At 44.4% G+C, this 21551-nt stretch overlaps 1 protein-coding gene across 1 annotated transcript in view; it reads left to right on the plus strand.

Moving 5' to 3' along the window:
* Positions 1–216: 216 nt before the first annotated feature.
* Positions 217–21551, plus strand: part of LOC131688671 (Na(+)/H(+) exchange regulatory cofactor NHE-RF1) — a 55528-nt gene continuing 34193 nt past the window's right edge. The window contains exon 1 of the mRNA XM_058973103.1: positions 217–619. The gene's annotated coding sequence lies outside the window, so the exon portion shown is untranslated. The remainder of the gene's footprint in view (positions 620–21551) is intronic.

The raw sequence follows: 21551 nt of genomic DNA on the forward strand, positions 1-21551 counted from the left end.
AATGATGATGGCACGGCAAGAAAGAGAGCCCATCTCGAACAGGTATTTTAATTCGATCGCGAACGATCGTGGGAGATACCGACCAATGTTTCTCTATTTCTCTGTATGAATAAGATCGACGCAGAAAGGTAGAGAGAAAAAACAATCCCAGAGCACACGAGAGAGAAAGAGAATGTTTTGGCCTGGAGACCTCAGCACAGGTCTCTGGCCAAGCAGCGGCGCTAGTATTGAATGGACAGGTAACCGGTGAACTCGCAATATTGGATTAGTCTCGATCGTGTCCGTCGATCCGTGTGAATCATTGGGATTTCAGAAGAAGAAAAATAACGACAAACGAGAAAGCAGAGAAATCTAGTGAGACCTCTAAAGTTCTCCAAAGTGCGTTCTTGCTGTGGTGCTTTGAACCTGTGCATTAGTGTCCCTGTGTTAGTGATCACGTCGTTGAAGAAAAGTGATCTTCGGACCCCTGTTTGTGTATAGGTAATAAAATTGTGACTGCCCTTGGCTTTGATTTGATTTGTTTGATCGGAGAGAAAAGTGTGTGTCAATATTATTACCAAATAAGTTGGTAGATCTAGGACCTCTCAAGGTTGATTGGAGTTTGTTTACCGACGTCAAGGTGAGTTAATAGAACCGGATATGTACCCCTATAATTTTCAAACCAGCCGAATGGAAATAACCCAAACATGCTTAGTTCTGATGATGTTCCTAGTCGCTTGTGATAAGCTTTGTAGTTGATTGAAATGATGCATTTTACGACTTGATTGATACAATCTGATTTGTCAATTGTGTTATCAGTGGCGGCGGTGGGTGGGTCGATAATTGTGCCTTCGTTCGCTTGTAATGATAGCATATGGATGCGGAATTTGGTGGTATCTTATCGTTGGTGAATCGCCGTTGAAAATAATAGCATTTTTAGGTGTTTTGCAATGATCACTTTACCGCCGACCGACAACAGACGGACTGTACCTGATGGTTTCCTCAGGCTGCTCGATTCACATGTTTTGAAGCTCAAGTGTACATACATGTTGCAGTGCAGAGGATAGCGGTCGGGTCGAACGCAGTAGGCGGGGAAGTTGAAATACGCGTCTTGTTTGATTACGCAGCGTATGTGTGGAACCTTAAATTTAAAAGTTATATCATTCGGAAAGTGGAAAAAAAACAAAATCTACAGTACCCATCACAAACAATGTATTGTTTTCAGGAGTTTATGTTTGGTCGTGAATGGGAACATAATCCCATGAAAGCGTGGTTTTTGCGTCAATTATAATAGTTTTGAAATAAAATTATTGCCGTGTCAGTGTCGATAAAAACCACTATTTTCCTAGAAAATAGTTCCGTTTCCGGCATCTTATTATAAATTAAATAAAAATTACGATTTGCTACGAGGGAATTACAAGCAGATTCCAAAGATGAATACAACAATGCACTCGACCCCTAAGAGACCTTAGCAACTCAGCAGCTAAATTTGGGTAAAGTTAATGTAGGAGGACTGCTTCGTGAAGAATTAGTCGCTTCACAAAACCAGAGGGGGAAGGTTGGCGCTCTCAAGTTTTTTTTTTTGAGTGTCGAAACAAACAAAAATTCCGCGGAAACAGGTAACTGGTTGATCTGAAATATTTTGACTACGTCATTTCGTTGCCTAATCGACCAAGAAGATTTAAGCAACATGTATCAGGTATATAAAAAGCGTGACGATGATGATGTATTGGAAGTTATAGCAAATTTTTTGTACACCGCAAGTCTGTCGAAGTTTGCATCTGGTTATTTTTTAATATAAAAAATAACAAAATTTTATCGGATTGAAAAAAAAATGGTTTGGTTTATAGAGGAGGGTAAGGCCACTTGGTCCTTTGGGATATATTGCAGGCCAAATAAAAAAATCTAAACTAAACATTAAAGAAAAAAACACTCTTGAACGTTTAAGACTCAAAACCAAATATATTACACTATCCTTTAAATATTTGTTCTTGAGGAGCAAATTGAACAAAAAAATTTTGTATTTCATTTCATATATAAATACTGTTTGTAATTGTTGGGTTTACGTTTCGACTCCATCTCATCAGTATTTGGTAGACCAACTTGGCCACACAGATAGTCGCTAAATCAAAAACGGGGCACTACTTGTGTACAAAACTATAATTAGTCCCGGATGATGTTCCGCATGCACAAATATTCTGATTACTGATGAAATGACAGCGAAACACGATCTGGCTAGCAAGTCAATGTATTGCACTTTACTAAGCAAAAACACAATAGAATTAAAACCATTTTGTGCATGACAATACCCATAACTTTAGTCAGTCTTGGGTTTGTGTTTCGACCTCATTACATCAGTATCTGGCTAATGAACATTTTACCACTGAATAAACCATCTTTTCGTAAAGAAATACTACCATTTTTGCTATATGCGCTGCAACATTTTAAAGGAAGCGGCAAAATTCCAGATGATCCAGATTTACAACCGAGGGTTACCTATGTCGCTGTTCAGCTCACATTTATTCAATAATGTTTGTTTTCGAGTTTAGAATCATTTTTGAACAGAAATCGTCTATGTCGTGCTCATAACAAATACCTTGTTGGGGTAAACTGAGTAATTATGCTTTGTTACTTGTATGAAAAATCTCTACAAAGTGTCATTTTAATAATTGGAAATTGTGAGTTCAAATTACTGTATCTTTAGATCGGCTCAATTTAAATTGAAGATTTATGTTCTTATGTGTACAAATGTCTGAGGAAGACAATGCCATAAACAATTTTAAGCTTAAAATAGTGTATTTTTAGAAAAATAAGATTTAGTTTTAAATTCAAATATTGCATATTTGGCAACACTGTAACGAAAAATTACTATTTGTTTTAGATTTAGGCTGGGGCCAGATGTGAAACTAAAATTTGAAATTCAACTAGCGCCATGAAAATCTGGCTTAACTTTAAACGACTGTAGCGATACTAATTGTTGATGGAATTGAGTCTTTTAATTAATCGATCAATCGATTTTGAAAAGTTCAACTTCCAAATTGATCGCAACTTTATTTTGGTATTTCAAATGGACACCATTGAAAAATCCGTAATATTGTAAAATTATTGTGAAAATGTTAGAAAACACACAAACTTTTGGCTTACGTTTTGTTAATTATTAATGCAACCACTAATCAATTCAGTCAATTTCCAGTACAAAATGGTTATCAACTTTGTTTGTGTGCTTTAATAGTACACTATTGAAAAATCCGCAAATCTCAATTTTCACAAACTTCCGCAAGACTTTCCCTAAAGCAGACTTCATCTCCACACTCACAAGCGTCCTACACATTGCATAACTTGATATAAAAGGAATATTTCTGACCGAAATCCTTTGTTGCAATGCTGCTCTTTTGGCAGAACGAGTCGGATTATCGCTGCTGTTGCAGCTGACAGGATAGCGCAGTGGTCGGAAACGCCAAAAACGTGAACTTAATTCACTAGAGGCCACCCCATCGAAAATATTCACAAGGTGTCTATGGAGGAATTGTTCGTATGAATATTCCCCACAATCTGATAGTAATTGAAATTAGGCATGGCTTACTATGATCGAACTAAAAAAATAACTTTTTATACTGACGAGATAGAAAGTTGGTGTCTTCGACAAAGTTTTAGAAATGGTCATAGTGAAGAAGTTCCTTGAAGAACTTGAGCTTATAGGGCTAAAGGTTATCGATTTGTAAGGCGTTTTCTATGGCACTCCCCTTAAATCTAGTTTTTTTTAATATAACTTTTTTCATTGTCACTTTTCACTGTCTAAACTATGCACAATAAAGGTAAGAAGGTTTGGTTCATGGCAATCTAGAATCCTATGAATAGGGTAAGCTTACTCTATCATGTTTTTTGATCTTTTCCATACCAGAGTCCATCTAGCGGAGGTCCAACTAAAAAGCGGTCCAGTTAAAAAGTGCCCAACCAGCGAATCACGACTGTAGACAGAAGATGACCAGATCGTCGACTATGATGAAGGCATGTTGGCAGTTTGCGGTGACAATGGCTGTGTAGGACGGCAGTTATGGCTGGGACTTTAGTCTAACGGTTAGCGATCGGAGCGTGCTGGGGGATTCTCAAAGCTGTGTGTGGCGTGCGTCCCTCGACCGAGCGATGGCATTTTCTGCTATCGTGTGTACTTTCGACCTACGGATTGTGGTGTTTTTTTTATTTTTACAATGGAGAAGACGTTTACGTACTATCCCAGTACACGTGCTATTAGTAGGTGTCCAAGCTACCACACAGGGTGTACTGGGGGCGAGTCGGGCTCGAATGGTGACGCTGCCATTAATACCGACTAAACTCCATTGGGCTCCGCCATTGTTCCCCCCAGGGACTACCTCTCGGTATTGCTTCTGGGGGGATGGCTGTACTTGATGTACTCATTCACTCTCGCTCACGCATTCATACGTCCTGTATGATGCTTACTTGGGTGCTCTCTCTATCGCACCTTGATTCACTCTCTAACACTCCACATGAGGCTGACTTTTGTGCTCACCTTTTTCATTCCTTGCTAGGCTTACTTTTGTGCTCGCCTCTACCATACCATGTGAGGCTGACTTGCTGCTCACCCTAACACCTGGTTCACTCTCGATCGTGCCACTCTATTATACCCCTGTAACTCCCCCTGGCATCCCATGTGGGACATTTTTCTTACGCCCCACTTCTGACATACCATGCGAGGCTGACTTGTGTGCTCACCTTTCTCATTCCTTGCTAGGCTTAATTTTGTGCTAGCCTTTACCATACCATGTGAGGCTGACTTTTGTGCTCACCCTTAACATACCGTGTGAGACTGACTTGGATGCTCACCCTTTCACTCCTCTGCCACGCCACGAGGCATCGATAGCTAAGTCCCAACATACTACGCTACGACCCTCCCATCTTGGCATGAGGCAGTCCACATATACGCCTATACACTCACTCTTCTGTCTTGCTTCGGGGTGGCTGGGTTTACCCCTTACGTGGTTGCCAGTTGCTGCGCCAAACCTGCCTCAGCATGGACAGACCATTCACTCACTTTTTTGCGCTCGGCCTTTTCCGCTCCAACTAACCAAGTCGTAGTTAGTCGTGCCCGTCGTCTGTTGCTCGGTTCGCCAAATTACCTGTAGCCTACAGGCAATCTGGGTGGTAGCAGCCGAGACTGCGTTCCACTTCTCCATCGATTGACACATCCGCTGAAGAAGGGTATTAGGGGTTGTGTCCCAGCCACAGACGTCAGGCATTGCTCTTCTTTCGACGTCGAACCGAGGACATACGAACAGTATGTGTTCGGCAGTTTCGTCTACACCTGGGCAGTCCGGGCAGACTGGGACCTCCGCGTGCCCGAACCTGTGGAGGTACTGTCGGAAACAGCCATGGCCTGACAGGAATTGTGTCAGATGGAAGTGAACTTCCCCATGGGGTCTACCCACCCTGCTCGATAAGTTAGGTATCAGCCGGTGGGTCCACCTACCTTTCGAGGAGTTATCCCACTCACGCTGCCATCTGGCGACCGAGGTCACCCTGGTGCGCTCGCGGGCTCCTCTATTTCCACGTAGCTCGAAGCACTCCTCATCTTCCCGAATGACCGGCCCGACTGGCATCATGCTCGCTATCACGCAGGATGCATCGTGTGATACCGTGCGGTAGGCAGATATCACTCTGAGGCACATCACGCGGTAGGTGCTCTACAGTTTCTGTAGGTAACTGGTTACCCTCAGTGCTCTTGACCATGACGGGCCGCCGTACCTGAGAATAGATACGGCAACGCCTGCCAGTAACCTACGTCTACTGGCGCACACCTTTGAGCGGTTTGACATCGTCCTCGATAGAGCCGTAACAGCAGTCGACGCTCTCTTGCATGTATAGTCGACGTGGCTGCCGAAGGTCAGCTTGTCGTCTATAATGACTCCGAGAGACTTCAGACTCCGCTGTGAGGTGATCACGACTTCTCCCACATAGATAACTGCATTTTGTGCCGAATTGCGGTTGTTGACGATAACTACCTCCTTTTTATGATGAGCGAGCTCCAGGCCTCTCGCGCTCATCCATTCCTCCACCGTGTTGATCGCGTGTTCTGCGGTTAGTTCTACCTCAGGGATTGACTCCTCGTAGACTTCCAAGGTTACGTCGTCGCCAAAGCCGACGATCTTGACCCCCGGAGGAAACTTCAGTCTCAGAACCCCGTCATACGCGAGGTTCCATAGCACCGGGCCTAGGATCGAGCCCTGCGGGACTCCGGCGGTAATCGGAACCCTTTTCTGACCGGCATCGGTCTCGTATAGCAGTACGCGGTTCTGGAAGTAACTTTCCAAGATCCGGTACAGACCCACCGGTAGGCTAAGCCGGTGTAACGAGAGCGCGATGGCATCCCAGCTTGCACTGTTGAATGCGTTTTTCACGTCAAGTTTCACTAACGCACAGTATCGAATGCCTCGCCTTTTCCGTTTGATCGCTATCTCGGCAGTATTTATCACTGAGTTGAGAGCGTCCACTGTGGACTTACCCTTCCGAAAGCCAAATTGGTTGCTTGACAGGCCGTCCGTACCTTCCGCGTACGGGGTTAGCCTGTTGAGGATGATCCTCTCAAGCAGTTTGCCAGTCGTGTCGATCAGACAGATTGGTCTGTACGCCCATGGGTCGCCTGGCGGCTTCCCGGGCTTCGGCAACAGCACCAATTTTTGGCTTTTTTCATCTATCGGGGAAACGGCACTCGTCAAGGCATCTCTGCATAACTAGCCTGAATATGTTCGGGTTCGCTATGATCGCTGCCTTGAGAGCGTTGTTTGGAACTCCATCCGGCCCTGGAGCTTTGTTCATTGCTAGGGATTTAGCCACTGCGAGTAGTTCTTCATTCGTCACTGGAGCCACCATTTCGGCCGTGCCCGCACTGTCTCGTAGTGCAGGTGGCTAGGGGCTTGTGGCTCGAGACGGGAAGAGTACTTCGATAATCGTTGCCAACCGGTCCGGAGACCGTTCTGGGGGTGAAGAGCCCCCTTTGGTCTTGGCCATCACTATCCTGTAGGCGTCACCCCACGAATTCGCGTTGGCACTCTCACACAGGTTGTCGAAACACGCTCTCTTGCTGCTTTTAATGGCCTTGTTAAGGGCCAATTTCGCAGCTCGAAACACTTCACGGCGGTTCTCTCTTGCATCCTCGGTGCGAGCTCTTTGCATCCTACGTCTAGCTCTGAGGCAGGCTGATCGTAGAGCTGCAATCTCGGCACTCCACCAGTATACCGGGCATCTGCCGTTTCTTGGCAGGGTTTTTCTCGGCATAGTGGCGTCGCACGCGCGTGATAGAACAGCTACCAGCGCATCCCCGCTTAGACTGTCGGTGTTGGCCTCCAGTCCCAGGGCCGCGGTGAAAGCTTCGCTGTCGAAGTGATTGGACTTCCACCCGCGTACCTGACAGGGATCTCCCGCCCTCGGATGCTGCACACCATAGTTGATCCTAAAACGGATTGCTAAATGATCGCTATGGGTGTAGCCTTCGTCTACCCTCCATTCCATGCCTGGAGCCAGACTCGGGCTGGCAAATATTAGGTCAATCCACGCCTCCACTCCGTTTCTACGGAATGTACTAGCGGAGCCATTATTAGCTAGCACAGTATCGAGTTTCGCAAGCGCCTCCATTAGCGCTAGACCCCTGCTATTTGTACAGCGGCTGCCCCACTCCACTGCCCAAGCGTTAAAGTCTCCCGCTATGACTACCGGTTTTCGGCCCACTAGGTCCGACGAGAGCCTGTCGATCATCTGGTTGAACTGTTCTATTGGCCACCTTGGTGGAGCGTAGCAGCTGCAATAGAACACACCATTGATCTTGGCAATCGCAACACCCTCGGCGGAGGAGTGTATTACCTCTTGAACCGGGAACCGTCCCGTTGTACAGATTGCCACCATTCCAGGCCCGTCCGACACCCAATTGCCATTTCCGGCAGGGATGCGGTACGGGTCTGATAAGAGGGCGACATCTGTCCTCGACTACGAGACCGACTGCCACAGCAGCTGTTGGGCTGCTGCACAATGGTTAAGATTTAGCTGTGTGACGTTCACGGCTTTTTCTTATGTGCCTCACCGAAGGGACACGAAGGTCCGCCCATAGCATGTTTATGGGCTTGCTTCTTAGCGGTGCAGATAAGGCACTTGTACGCCTTAGTGCAGCCCCGCTCCTTATGCCCCTCCTCGCCGCAGCGACGACATAGTTTCCTCCTGTTCTTGCACTCGTAGGCTTTGTGGCCGGACTCAAGGCACCGATAGCACCTATCCACTGAAGGCGGCTGGGGTATGCTAATAGGGCATACCGACCAGCCGATCTCCAGCTTCCCTTTCTCGGTTACCTTTTTGGCATCCGCCTTCAGTAGCCTGAGTTAGGCTACTTGGGTGCCAGAGGGTCTGTCTCTAAATCGCACAGAGGCCCGCTCGATTATAACGTCGCATTGTTCCTTAACGGCTGCGACGACATCTGCGGTCGTGAACTCGTCCAGATGCTTGCACTGGAGAGTCATTTCCGCCCCTAGCGACCTGACTTGGGCGCCTTCACCAAGGACCTCTTGGGCCAAGGCCTTGTATACGGCACTAGATTGTGCGCCTCGCTTCAGCACCAGAAGCATTTCTCCCGTGTTGGTGCGTCTCACGCTACGCACATCTTGCCCAAGGGCCGAAAGGCTTTCGGCCGCCTTCATCTCTCTTGACTTTAGGACGTCGACGTATTTGTCCTTGTCGGTTTTTAACCACAAGGCCTCGCCTCTGTCCTTGGCCTTCTTCGCGGGTCGCGGTACCTCCGGTGTCGGTGCCGGCTTCTTCCTGGTGACCAGCGTCCAGGGGTTAACGCCCCCCTGCCCCGCTCGCGCCGGGTTGCTGGTACCAACGCTCTGCTCAGCGAGGTCACTCTCGCCCTCACTTACCTCGGCCAGACGGCGTTTGGCCTTCCTCGTCTGGCGACTTCCTAGGGCGCTTCGCGTTCGACGCCGTCTTACGATTGCCCTTGCCCTTGCCTTTTCCCTTCGAGGGGAACTCGGCCGCCGCTTCGAGCGACGTGGCTGCTCCATAGAAGGTGAAGACCACTGTCTGAGTGCCTGTATCGACTTTCTCTCTTCCCTCCCTCTTGGAGGCCACTGTCTGGGTTTCTCTGTCGGACTTCTCCCGACATTCCACCCTCTTGGCATAAGCCTGCTGTTTCTGTCTTGCGACACGAACAGTTTTCCGGAGCTCCAGGAGACTCTGCTTTAACTCCTTGCTTATGTTTTGCATTGCGCTAGTGAACTCGATTATTGAATCGAGCTGCTCCACCACTTTGCGCATCGCGGATAGTTGCCCGTCCAGTGCGTTGGTAGGGCTATTTCCTACCACTACTGGGGGGTCACTGGTGCTATCAGATGCAGTACTCGTCGCTCCACTACTCTCCCCACGGGGGGGGGGAGACCTCGCCAAACCTCCTCTAGCAAAGAGGTTTGGCACCTCCGTTTGTTTGTTTTTGTTCTTAGTTGACTCCATGTTTGATCCCACGAGTAGCGCGAGAATAAATGTCCGCCACGCCAGAGCTCCGCATTAACGTGATAAGGGACGCTTACTGTGGGGGTTGCCCAGGTACCCCACAGGCTCCGTTAACGATCGAGCATCTTTTTCACCCCCTTCCATCACTCTTCCCTCGGCACGGGTCGCTTCACGCCTTGAAATTGGGGTTATCCAATTTCGGACTCAGCCAAGTGCCGTGGTTCTGAAGAGACGAAGTCGAAACGCAAACACCTGGACTAATAAAAGTTAGGCTTTGTGCCCTTCATGCATAAAAACGGTTTTAAATCAATTTTCTCCTTGTGTTGGGGCGGAATGGAAATAAAACACCGGTTAATAGCAGCACTTTTCGTCTGTGTAGAGCAGTGCAGCTTTATACTGCAAATATATTATATTTAGTTAGGTTATACAATTTCTCTTATGTATTAGCTTACTCTTTCTTTTCACCGGTTATGGTTCCTCTAGTGTAATCCAACACCCCACACGATCAGTTTAATTTTAGGCTAGGTTAATCAATTTCAGTTTTTAGGTTATACCGCAGCATATATCGAATCTTCTAGTTCCGAAACTCTAGTAAATATTTGATTTTAATTTGGATAACAAATTCAGTTGATTACTCACGATTTTAATTAGGATAACTAATCCAGCTAACTACTCACGATTTTGTTCTTCCTCGAAATATTGCTCACTCACGTTTGACATTTCTCCTCCGGCCTACACGCCAAACGAGGATCGCCCAGGTTGTAGGCAGTGCACCCAGCAGCAACATTCTAACAATTATCAAGCATGTAAAATGTGGCAAAACAATCAATGCAATCATTTGGGGAAATTTAATATCCTTTGGGGTTTTCAGCATAATCATTAAAAAGCCGCAGCTTCTTCTGTACTCCAGGACAACATTTGCATAGTGGTACGAAGCTAGATCCGGCCAAAAGATCGTAGGGCACCCTCGCTGCTTCAACAGAGGAAGCAGACGCTTTTGTAGACACTTCTTAAGGTAGATCTTCCCTTTAGAGTCCCGGTAGTAACTTATTGAGGTAGATCTTCCCGTTTAGAGTCCCGGTAGTACCAAACGGCGCACTCCGTTTGCCTCGTGAGTAGATCGCTTGCCAAATCATGTATTTAATGGCAAAGTTTCTACTTCCTTTCGTCCTCTGGAACATCAAACTTGTGTTGGGTTGTGAAGAACAGTAACCCCGGACACTGCCGGAAGTCCGCTCGACGTAAATCTCATCATCCACGATGAGACAATGAGGATTCGTCAGTGTCTGGGTGTACGGTGTCTTTCCCATCGTATTTTGCCGTTCGACACAATTTGGAGCCTTCTGCACTTTGTACGATTGCAGTCCCTCCCTCTCCTTAGATCCCTGAACGAAGCGGACGAGTTGGGCAGATTCATCTTTTTCGCCACATCCCTAATCGAACATTGGGATCCCGCTTAAACGCTTTCACTACATGCTTATGATCCTGATCACTAATCGAACATCCATTCTGACCGCATTTTCCTTCCGTTGATGCTCAGGGTTTTGTAGTAACGTTTAATCACATGACTCATCGTAGACCGCACGATTCCGAGTTGCTTTCGGATGCCATGATGAGAGAGTTCAGGTTTTTCCAGGTGCTTGCGCAAAATAAATTCACAACGTTGCTTTTCGGGTGACGCCATTTTTCCCAATTTTCAAAAAACTGACAGCGATAAAAATGCAGTGTAAACAATACACTCTAAGCTACTTCTACCCCACTTTCAAGAGAAAATACATAATAGGGTCACAGTCTATAGAGAACAGTTGCGCAAAGAGTGAAGTCAAAAAAGGCTACCTATCGAGCACAATTGGAATCCATCTCTGATACCTCTGCAGCAAAGCTGGGTTCTAATTTTGCTCGATAGGTAGACTTTTTTCGACTTCACTTTTTGCACACTCTTTGCGTACCTTTATACTAAGGCCTTTGAATAGGGTGTTTTTTACAGCGATTTTTCCGTGATTGCAATTTGATGTGGGACATCCTTTAACAATACATCCATCCAGATCAAAACGTTGCGATTATTTTCTGGAACTAGTGACGCAACAGTAATTAAAACGAATGGGTCGTATTCTGAATAGATTAAATGTCACTGGCTTCAAAATTTAATGTACGAGTAGTGCAATATTTTCCACCAAATAGTACAGAAATTATATACGTCCAATTTAATTGCAGTCATTACGTTGAACTTCTCACGCAACCATGCTGCCGAAATTTTGAATCGATGCCTCTATATTGTTTGACGAGGCGCCAATAATCTTCCACCTTATCGTGAATCACTCTACCGTCTTCCTGCTTAACCTATTATGGGCAAATCCAGCAAGCAAGTGCATCGTGAAAAAACTCCCCTATTCCCAATAAGACGCATCGCAAATTTGTCATAATTAAGAGCGTCTCTAAAACCCCATGACCAACCGAGGCTAATACTCATCTTAGTAGTCGATTCGGTCATGCCAAGGTACTCACTAACAGGATAAGTGCTGAGTGTATCTAATCTAACAGTGCCCTCGCAAGTTCCCGTTGAATTAGTATTGGTGCTTTGCGTCACATTCAACATTCTTCACCGATTAGCGCACTGGTGACGAAGTTCATCCATCCGTCGACGGCCGAACGCACGCGCCCCGATAGTCGATAGAACAGAAATCGAAACGTTTGAAACATTCCACTATAACCATCGAAATGACGGTCTACGGCCGTAAACATGTTTGTCGGGCTCGGGGTGATGAAACGTGTATGGAATTTTTGCTCAGAACACGTGATGATTGCACCGAGGTGCCCTTTACCATCACGGCAAACCGATACTGATGATGGTCATCCCAAACGACAGAAAAACGATAATTTGTCTGCTTTACTCTCTTCCTCCTCCACCGAACAGTTGGCATCAGGAATTTCGACGTCGCGTCGAACTAAAACCCGCTCACCTTCGCTGTCGTTCTGCACTGTTCCCTGCTGTCAGTTTGAGGGTTATAACGCGACCGGAATGCCATCGCATATACTGTTCGTGCTAGCAATTATTAGATATTTTCGTGAATGATAGGACCATCTCATGAAGAATAAATATGTTATTTTATTTTATACTTCGTTAGAGATTAGACCTTTCTTGACAACGGTTTTTACCACCTGGGTTACCTACTTTGACAGTTCAATCGGTAAATTGATGGGAATCAAACAATTTAATTATTCGTATTTTTAACATCAACTGCACCGCAGAAGCCCAAAAACAACGCCTAGCCTAATGACCATTATTGTCGTCGAATACCGTGGTGAGTTCAACTGAAAGCACGACAACAAACAATTGTGTCCAAATATTTGCCGAAAAATGCAATTCGGGTGAGGGAAAAAAGATTTGCATGAATAACAATGACGCTACAGTGTTAGGTGCAAAATGCGCAATAATAATTGTTTTGGAATTTTTCGTGTGTCTCCTTCGCACCGCGACGACCTTGACTTATAATGGACTAAGCCATTCGAAATTATGGCAGGATTATCATTCGATTGCTGTGAGTTGTAATATTCCAATCACGCCAAATTTTCACATCGGTTTTGTATGGGCTTAACCACGATGCAACCGATTCGTTTTAACCGAGTAGGGTAGGGCAAACGGCCGTCATCGGACGTAACGAGCAGCAGGCAGATATGTCCAACAGTGGCCGTTCAAAAATTCAATCTGCGCGCACTGATTGCGTATCGGGAAAAGTAATTCCTGCAAATAATGTATGCACAATGTAAGTGCCTAAGAGTTGGTAAAGTAGGACTAAAATTGAAACATTTGCATCGAAATCTTCGCGACGTGTCCGAGGCGCAAGTATGTCTGTCTATCGCCTAGTTAGTTTATAGTGGCCATTTAACCGGCTCCGTCTACCGAGGGGTCTATTAGCTAATTTGTTTCAAATTACGGTGCGGCGTACACCTTGAATACGCACCCAGGTGATGGTGTCTGGGCAAGTTATTGCTTATTATATGTGGGCCCAATTTCACTTTCTTCATTTCTTCACCGGCATAATAACATTGGATTCCAGTTGAGGTGCACACGGCCGTGGATAATTCTAGGATTATCGAGAGTCTGAACGAACGCGAAACGCATATCGCGTTACTATCTTGTGCTTATCTGCGTAAAGGTCATTTTCTTGTGGATACGGTTTATAGCCTTCACAAGGCCAACCCGGTGGACTTTACTGATAAGCCACGGATGTAAACAACATAATTTCGCCAGTGTCGTCTTTCTTTCACGTAAACAAATAAACTCACCACAGAAGTTTTAATGCGACAGATCCTCGAGCGCTTGGTGAATTTTTAAATTTACCATGATAAAATTTGTTTATTGGGGCTTTAACCTCGATAGGTCATTCGCCCTCTCTAATCATATGTCGGAATCTAACTCAAGTCGTCTGTATATCAACCGAGTGTCTTACCCATTACATTACGCTTGCCCCCTCTCTTTTTTTTTCGAAATTCCGGACATAAACTTTCCGTGCTTGACCCAAACTGACACAGTTAGCATAATTACCATAATTCTTTGGTTCCCCCAACGGAAAACTAGTTCTGCTGCGCGATTAGATTACGCGCTCTCCAAAGTTGGTAATCAATTAATTTCAGCACCCTTCCCTTCTCGTCGGCAATCATTCTTATAGAGCAGAACCGGAGACCACGGAGATTACATAAAACCCGTTTCGATCAGCTAGAGGCCCCCTCATATGAGTGAAACAAGTGGCATGTTGTCGTTTGTGTGGTTTCTAGTTTGTTCAAGGGGTGATTTGCGTATTCTATGTTCAATTACTAAAATATCAAAAAATTGCAAAAAACCCAATCTTCCCGCGAAAAAACCGTTTTAACCGGGAAAAAACCTTGGGTTTTTTCCCCAAAATTATAAAAACCCGATTTGGTACATCACTGGTTGTAGCTGCTTCAGCAGGTATCTTCATCGGTTCGGTCACGCACCTTCACCCTACTGCCTGGAATGCGAAGATGTGGAGGACACATCGGAGCATATGATTTTCGACTGCTCCAATTTCAAAGAAGTGCGAAGCGATTTGCCCGCTCTGAAAGCGCAGAGAATGTTGTACAAGATATGTGTGAAGAAGAAAGATCCTGGAATACTATCAGTACACCGTAATCAGTGCTCGTAAGTAGGCTAGATCCACCATCGGGGACTAGAGCGAGTAGGAATAGCTAGCGGCGCGTCGTTGAAATGCCAGTAAGCCTCCACCGGAATAGCCAAATAGACCTCGGTACGTTCTAGTTGGCCCTTTGAGAAGGCTAGATGCACCGCTGGAGTAGGGTGACCATATCAGACGAGTAAAAAACCAGGACAGTCGAAAGGGTACTGATTCCCCCGTTACCTCTCAATCGACATTGCCTTTTCCGCATGTTTTCGGCAGTTAAAAAGTTCTGGGGTCTGGCAGGCAGAGCTTGAACAGTAAAAAAGTTATGGGAGTCTGGGAGGAAGAGCTCTGCCAGAAAGTCTTTCATCGGAATTTCACAGTGGCAGTTCTTGCTACACCACCATAAGCAAACGTTTAATGCTGACATGGTCTATGCAGTACCGGCGAGCAGTTTTCAGTACTAAAAACACGACATGGACGTAAATCAGAAACATCAGTGATCCCAAGTAGCTTCCCTGCGCTATGCCTGGCAATCTCCATTGACAACCATTGTCTCTCGACTTGAGAGCTGCAAAACCTACCGTTGTTACCAAAAATTTCTCCGTTTAATCGATTGTTATATGAAAACTGGCGGATAGCTTGGTGTAAATAATATCAGTTTGAGCCCGAGCTTGAAAAAATTGACATCCCTGCGTGAATTTGAAAGAAAATAAAATTCAATTCATGCACGTCGCGATGAAAGAAATGTTTGGTTCGTTTCCCTCGTTTTCGTTCATGCTATTCTCGCTGTTAATGTTGTATGGGCTTTCACAATTACCTGGTTTGAGTTGCTTGTGGGGCCTACGGGTCACGATGGCGTATCCGTGTTCTTTGTTATTTACTTTAATATCGGTGGTGCTGGCAGTTGTTTGGGAAGTAGTAGGCACATCACAATGATCGTTCACGCTGTGCGTACGATCTGTTGTTCCAGTAATCGTTGGTGCCTGAGCTGCAAATCCGATGGTTTGTGATTTAGTTGATGTTGATGAAGGGCTGTGTGAAGGGTATGCTTGCAGTTGATATTGCTTCGTTAGAGGTTTGTGTACATGGTTTCTCGTAGTGTGTCTTCTTGTATAACAACGTAGGACACGCAGGAGTCTGTCCTTCATACGTGCACAGCGTGATTTGAGATTTGGTCACGCGTTTTGCTTTGAATTGAAAGTTCAGATATGAAGGAATAGGTCACTCGCATTCTCACGAAATAAAAACCGTTGGAAATACCTAAATTTTCTCCGGGTTTCAAACTTAAAGGATTCCACCATTACGTATTCCGACATGATGATTGTAATAAATTTATTAATAGTACCCAGGTGTTGATCGTGCAGACGCATATCAATCTTATCATTGTCGATATAAATGGGTATCTTGGTCCTATCATGCTCAACGACGTATTGCATGTTGTCTTCCATTGCGTAGCTTTCCGTTGTAGCCAAAGTTTTAAATGTTATCAGTAATGAGTGTAGTGAGCTTGTATAACGACGACTTCCGATAGTCTAAACTGCATTTGCAAATTTGCTGTTGAATTTTGCTGTTGAGTTTCAAACATCTTGAAATGAATGATCGATATCGTATCGATGAAATAAACGGTGCTTTATTGTTCACAATGGCTTTGGAAGATATTTATTATTCGATTGTTTTGCTTGTTTATAGTACTGGCACGGTACATATAGACAGCAGACTTTAGGTAGAAAAGTTCGTTTGATTCACTGCACTGTTGACAAGAAGAGCGACTGATTAGGTGCTATTTTTCTTTTTATGGAATGGATTTCCAGTAAGACGAAAAAAACCACTAGCAAGAGAACTCAAGTAGAAGCAGAAGCACCAAAATGCCGATGTGTCTTTTCAGAGGTACCAAAGGGAATTCTTCGAGTCCCGGATTGAATGACGATTTAAGCCAAGGAGAAGCGCTGGTAACCATTGTTTCATCGATATTGACGAGGTACTCTTGGGAGATTTAAAGAACCATCGAAAGGTACAATTGCGAGATTCGACTATATTAAGTTTTGTTTGACACATTCCGATTGAGGATGAGTATACGTTGCAGTTATGGTTGCGGTCCGTCGTTACTGCGATCTAGAGCATAGTGAAAATCGAAGACTGAATAGATAGAAATATACACGAGAAAAACCAGGACAAATCAAGCATTTTCCTCGACTTCCCAGGACACCAGGACAGACAATGCAAAACCAGGACATGTCCTGGGAAACCAGGACGTATGGTCACCCTACGCTGGAGACGACGACGCGACGAAGCGGGTAGATAGTTGGCTCACGGAAACAGGAGCTGGGTAATTCGCAGTTAAAGTAGGGTAGATCCACTGCCGACGTTACGCTCTGTTGAATTGGGTAATTTCACCACCGGGAGCTATCCGAGGAGATCGTGATAAAGCTGGAAACTAAATGGTTTATGCAAACCGGATGGTTTATGGAATCAGGAGCTAAATGGTTTGCGGTTTTTTACCGTCGGGGGATATCGGTTTGGAGTTCGGGGCTAAATGGCTCAAGTACGCAGAGGATCTATACGGCGTAATAGATGGAGAGAATGCGGAGAGCAAGAGGAAAATTGGGAGCTAAATGGATCAAAGGTCGAGCTACTTCATGGTTCATGCGAGGTTCCGAGTTAACTGCTGAAAACTCATGAGCAAATGGAAGAGGTGTGATGAAAACATAACAAGTCTCCCAAGAAGTAATATTTTGATGTAGTTTCGTGGGAGAAACAACAGAAGAAGATTAAGGAGTGTTGTAGTGGTAATGCATGAAAGTGAGTTCCACACAATACCAACATACTACAGGTCAGACTTTTGAAGCCTTTTAAACCTTACATTAAATATACTGCAAAGAGAGTAGTAGTTGTAGTAGTTTAGTAGAATAAACTGCACTCTTTCCAAAATATATTCAGTCACATTCAGTGCGTCCAATATATGCTTGGAACACTGTCCAAAGTAGGGTCCGAAATGTGAAAAATTCATGCTGTAAAGATATGTCATTTTCGAGTTTATGTCAAGGACCCATATTATTGGCTCGAATCAAAACTCGTCGAAATGTCAATTGACGATAGGTTCATCCGAAGTGTTCAATTCAATTTTGTTTCCACCACCCAATGTGGTTACGCAACATCGCTTTAGAGCGTGCTGTCCGACTTCGCTACCGCTCAGTCGGACGTAAACTAGGGATAGCCTCTATGTTTGAGTAAGCCGGGCAACCAAGTGGATCACAGGTTCGCTTGCTTTCGACGGCGGGTCGGCGACCACCTCACCCGCCGGATCCTCAGTGGCTTTGCGCCTAAACCGCATCGAAATGGTACCCCTTCAACAGAGGTTCCTGAAGGGTATCGGATAGTTACCGGAACCAAGTAAAGTTCAACCAGAAATGAGCCGAAATTCTGGTTGGTTCTAATTAGTATTCCGGCTCCAGTGATACAACCGCTTTTAACTAGAATCGGTTTTGTCACTGGAGCCGGAATACGAATTAGAACCAGCCAGCATTCCGGGAAGTTTCCTAAAATTTAATCTGGAAATAAAAATTTTCTGGCAACGCTCCATCACGCACCACATACTTGTAGTTAGAATTGACAGAAGTGAAAAGCACGTTCCAAGAGGGCCAGCTCTGGCGATTTGTTATTTTTATAGCCTAATTTATACTCTCTGTGGAAAGTGAACGTGAACATGTGTTGAATTCCTTCCGATGTTCATGGTGGACGATGTCGTGCACAACTGCTGCAGCACCAAACAACTATTTCTCGGGGAACATTCAATCTGCACTTTTGTCAGAATGCTATCTGGTATTCAGAGGCGCTCATTCATTGTGAACGGTGTTGACATTTATATTCACTTCACATAGATCGTATCTAGCGTCGCGTTTAGATTCATTTAACCGCGAAATATATTAAAACAAAGGAGATTTTCAATATTTTCACAGTTTAAAGATTGGTTCGATTTTTTAAATGGAATTTATAGGTTCACTAATATGCTTAAATTTTATTTCAGTGGTATCAAATGATTTGCTATGGCAAGAAAGATTTTTAATTAAACATGTTTATGCAAGTGGGGGTCTAAATAGATCTGATGAACGGTATAGAATGTTAATAATTTAAATCAATAAGTTTGAATATAAGGGCTCGTAGACCCCTAGGGGGACGTGAAGTAGTTTCTGGAGGCATGAGTATCTTTTCCGAATATTGGAATTTCAACTATTTTTCGTCACATAATAAAAATAATATCTTGATTATATTGCTTGTGGCACTAAAAACTGGATGCTAGCCACACTGCGCACTTACTATTCTTCTATTAAATTCTTCTCATAGACTGGATAGTTCGACTGGTCTGTCTATGAAAGTACCATCTCTATAATTTGAAATACATGTGTTTTGACAGCTCGCAATTTTCAGTAGCAGTTTGATCACTCGCACTTTGAAAGTGCGAGGTCCAGGTTGGTGGGAAGTGCGCAATATTCATCTGGACATTAAACCATTGGAAACCGTATACGAAAACGCGTTGAGAGCAGCTGATCTAGAGAGAGAGTGAAATTTGCACTGATCTTTCGAGAGCCAGAACAGTTCGACCGCCGAACAGTTTGACTCACCACGATCACTTCTAAAATGGTGAAACTGCGCCAATCAATTGCTCTGAACAGTCAATGTTTACCAATGTTTGCACTTCTTCAAGTGTGTCAAAGCAATTAACGCATCAAAAAAAAGTTCCACGAACAGCAAACAACGCATCTCTCGCCAGCGACACAGCAATCTTTGTAAACATATAGTACGGACCGTCACCACCTCTGCGCGGGTACCGAAATTGCCCGCGCTTCTACCGAGTGGTGATGGAGAGGAGTGGGTAGTTACCTAGTACAATCAGTTAATTAGCTGCTTAGCTTCCAATCTCCATTGTTTTCCCAGAACAAACTTCCAAGTGCAAACGATGCCGTGGACTGGCACAGGCATAGACGCGGCAAAATGTGGGCAACGAGGTCTGTGGAACACCTGCTCCACCTTAGCTATCTTGGAGTATATTGCGTTTGTTCTGGAACAGACCGAGGCTGCTTGTACTGCAGGTATATGCTATCTGGCCGGCAATCTCGTTCGGTGCAATATTGTTTCACATTTTTGTTTCGTTTTAGATGCAATAACAAACTGCCGCAGAGAGTCTTGAGTTGACACGACAGCTCATTTGGTACGCGTGTCGCCACCACGCCGCCTACCACATCGGGGGTCGGGAAACTAAGTTGTTATTCCGTCGCAGTATGTCGCGGGTACTTTAGGTTCAGTTAACCACGGTGAAATGAGATTCAAAGATTGATATCTTTTGCACCTGATCCACTCGGCAAGTTAACAACACGTTAGTCATCAACGCTTGCTGCGCTCCTTGATTGTTCACCTCCGGTTGTGGTTAAAATCGCTAATAAGATCCATAAATGCCACTCGCAGCTTGTTGAAGCCTTCATCGCGAGCGAAAATCTCTCTCGCGAGAGCCGTAGTTCAGTGGCCCGGCTCAAGTTTATCGATTCAACTCGTTTGTTTATAAACTTCGATTCTGGTGTCTATTTGCTGGTGTGGGGATGATTAATTCACCAAACATGACTTCTACAGAGTTGCACAAACGCACACGACCTCAAAGTATTGCTGATGGTTTTACCAGAAAACGCGTTACTTCAATCGCGAAGCATGAAAAATTCGACATAAACAAGCTATCGTTAAACTAAGGGAAAACAAAGGGGATTTTGTTAATTCTCCCGTGTCTGAGTTGTTTATAATTATTACCATTTTTAGTCAATTCATTTAGTCGACACAGATACGGTGCTTCATGAAAACATCACTAGTATCACGGAATTTCCCGTATCGTTAAGATAATTCTTTAGGTTTTTTATCTGAATTTCAATGCAATTGACCAATCCATGGGCAGTTGTGTTAGTGGGAGATTGAGGTTAAATCGGGTGGAATTTTTGCCAAATTAGGCTGTCTGATGGAGAATCGTTAAAATCGCGTATACATATATGTCTATTAGAGTGACAGTAAAAAAATTACCCCTATCGGTCCATGCCTGAGTCGATTCCTAGTCCCACCAGGAGTACTTGCTCCAAATTTGAAGCAAATCGGACAAGTCTAGTCTAGATGTTCGGAAGAATTTAAAAATGCTTGTTCTACAACTTTGTGGAAGAGACCTAATCTCTATCTCTTTCCGTTGAAAAGTTAGTATTGGTGCCATCTATGCGGTAAAATGTGGAATTAAAATTTTCTAACCAAAACATGACTCGTATTACTTACTATAAATCTTCTGAACATACTATTGACCTAAACCTAACCATTATCTCACAGAAATGTATAGTTGGTGGGAATCGAGTACCGATACACAACCATGCACTGCTAGGCCCCATGCAAAACTGACTCAGATATCTTTTTGTTAAAAGTTTAATAACTTCTTTTAACAAAGCCGAATTCACTGGCAGTCTTCGACAAAGTTGTAGGTAATTAAATGATCTTTCTTATTTTCACTTACAGTGATAATACGATGCATACAGTGCCACCTAGCGGCAAAAAATGTTAGTGGGTTTTCTCCATGTAAATTGTCGAAAAATCCCGTACAAACTGTAGGCACGTTGGTCCGGGTGCTAGACTAGTCCGATTTGCTTCAAATTTGGAACAAGTACTCCTGGTGAGACTAGGAATCGACTCAGGGGTGGGCTGATTGAGTTTTCAAAAATTCATCATTTTTCTGGTCACTCTAATGTCTATACATATTGCAACTGTGTTGGTTTTCTAGAAGTCAAATAAGTCACTATGCATTGTTGTTAATGTAATACGCTGACATCTACATGGCAGTGTTCTTTTTTTTTATATTTGTAGTTTTTAAGCGTTAATCAAAGTGTATGTAAGAAGAATTACCATCACTGT

Source organism: Topomyia yanbarensis, chromosome 3 (genome assembly GCF_030247195.1).
Source record: "Topomyia yanbarensis strain Yona2022 chromosome 3, ASM3024719v1, whole genome shotgun sequence".
Taxonomy (NCBI): domain Eukaryota; kingdom Metazoa; phylum Arthropoda; class Insecta; order Diptera; family Culicidae; genus Topomyia; species Topomyia yanbarensis.